The 2,483-nt window shown below is 43.1% G+C and overlaps 1 non-coding gene across 1 annotated transcript; it reads left to right on the forward strand.

Moving 5' to 3' along the window:
* The first annotated feature begins 1,939 nt into the window (after positions 1 to 1,939).
* LOC120104837 (small nucleolar RNA R71) lies at positions 1,940 to 2,045 on the forward strand. The gene has a single exon (XR_005507194.1). It is a non-coding gene; the product is annotated as a small nucleolar RNA R71 (small nucleolar RNA).
* The last annotated feature ends 438 nt before the right edge of the window (positions 2,046 to 2,483 follow it).

Here is a 2,483-nt window from a genome sequence, read left to right on the forward strand (position 1 = left end):
CTATAACATGAAGTTATAGGCTATCACGAAGGATAATCTAATGCATTAGTGCAATGTTACCTTGATTATTTATGTAAACATGATCAAATAATGCATGTGAATGCCTCTAGAAATATCACAACTGACAAATAAAATTGTCACAGACCCTTCCTAGAGAGCTTTCCATTATTAAGCATTGAAAATAGGGATCGCTCTATATACAAGTAACAAGATCAAGCACTATCAGAATGCATGAAAAGTTTTTGGACACAACATGGAAATTGGGAGTAATATTGGGGTAAAAATCATACCGCAGCAGCTTTGCTTGCACGAGATTTAATTTGATCAAAATACTCCTCATTTAAGGTCAAGTCATCATAGAATGCATCATAGTAGAAACCCTGCAAATGGACTAGATCAAATCATATGTTCACATAAACATGCCAAAGTCAGCTAAACATGAATGTGAGGTAGATTTCAATATTAATTTTTACCATCTTGAGATCGAAAGTTTATAAGCAAAAATTACGCATGCAGATACATCAATATGGTGCTCATAACTAAAGGCAAATTGAAGCATCCACCAGTAATACCATATAATAAAGTCAGTATCATTTGACTACCTCGGGCGAAGATGTAATCAGAGAGAAGGGACACATGAAGTGCTATAGAACCTTAAATTGCAATAGAAACATGACAGACTAGTTTTAGAAAATACCTCGGGCGGAGGCGGGGCGGAGGTGGGGCGGAGGCGGGCCTGGATCGATTGGGACTACCTCGAACAAATTAAAGAAGGAGAAAAACCCACGAACACCCGAACAACAGGAGGAGGAGAAGGAGGAGAACAAGCGAGACGAAATGAGAGGAGGGAGGAGGAGAAAACTACCTTGGGGTCGGTTAGTCGACACCGGAGAGGAGGGAGGTAGAAGTCGGACGGTCCGCGCCGGAGAGGAGGAAGATGGGGGCTAAGGCAGCGCCGGAGAGGAGGAAGATGGGGGCTAAGGCAGCGCCGGAGACGAGAAAGACGAAGGCTATAGGGCAGCGCCGGAGAGGAGAATGGGGGGCTCGGGAGAAGCTAGGGCAAGTATGGGGGCTCGGGTTCGGCCGCTGGGTTTAAGGGGGCGTCGGCGACGCTTATAAGCATCGTATTAGGCCGGAAAATACGACGACGCTAATAAGCGTCGTCTATTCCTAAGAATTGCCGACGCTAAATGAAAGCGTCGGCAAATGTATGAGCTGTGGAATTTTTACCGACGCTTCATCCTAGCGTCGGTAAAAAAGCGTCGGGAAAGGTCCAGTTTCCTGTAGTGAAACTTTCTCCTTAAAGGCTGTGTTTCTTTGGGGTGGAGGAGGAGTGTGTTGAAATTGAGTCGAGGGACGGTAGGGATGAATATTTTGTGGGGTTTGAAAATTCTGAGGGTTTTGAAAATTTTGGGAGTAGGGTTGGGCAGTATTCGAAGCTTGCTGCTTCCAAGAAAAGTTTGGATGATTCCGCCATCCCGGGTTATATGTATTGAAAAATGGGTCATTGCCCGGTCTGGGCTGTGTTTGAGCAGCATTGATGTGTTTTTGAATGAGTTCGGGAAATTGGGGCGCTGAGGGGCACTCATGAATAGGATGGGATGGGCTAGAACAGATAGTACACACTTGTGCTTGGGAAGAGTTAATGAAATGTCCTCCTATCATCAGTTGGTCAATCTTATGGGACAATGCATCTACCTTGCTAGACAGGTCATTAGAATGACTTATTTCACAAATGGTCCCTTTTCTTTGAGAATTCGGAGGTGCTTGACGAGAACAGGAAGCATGGTGGAGGGAGTTTTTATTAAGATTTTCAAATAATTGCCATGTTTCATGCTCATTTTGAAGCATAAAAGTCCCCCTGCATGTAGCATCGATTATCTGACGGTTTCGTTCAGTCAATCCGTCATAGAAACATTGCACTAGCTGCCATTTAGGTATTTGATGATGTGGGCATTTATGGATTAGGTCCCGAAATCTCTCCCAAGTTTCATGAAATTTTTCTCCCTCAGTTTGGAAGAAGCTCGTGATGGCATGTCTAAACTGGTTCGTTCTTCCTATGGAAAAGTATTTTTTAAGCAATTCTTGTTGCATTTGATCCCAGGAACGAATCGAATTGGCTTCTAAAGAATTCAGCCATTATTTGGCTCTATCTTTAAGGGAGAAGGGGAATAATTTAAGTTTCAGAGCATCATTAGTGAAGTTCTGAATCTTGACAGTGGTGCAAATCTCAAAAAATCATCTAAGTGTTTATATGGATCTTCGTTGGTGAGCCCATAAAAAGATGGGAGCATTTGGATCACATTAGACTTTATTTCATATTATACTACTACTACTTCAGGTAATCGAATGCAAGATGGGGAAGTGTAAATGGTGGGAGTAAAGTACTCTCTCAGGAGTTTGAGTTGTTCTTCAGCCCTCTTAGGAGGTGGGGATGATTCTAATGTTCTGATCTCAGCTCGAATATTCCTAAGGGTCCGTTC

This window comes from Phoenix dactylifera, chromosome 8 (assembly GCF_051530095.1).
Source record: "Phoenix dactylifera cultivar Ajwa chromosome 8, Ajwa_hap1_PhDact_Kaust_v1.1, whole genome shotgun sequence".
Taxonomy (NCBI): Eukaryota; Viridiplantae; Streptophyta; class Magnoliopsida; order Arecales; family Arecaceae; genus Phoenix; species Phoenix dactylifera.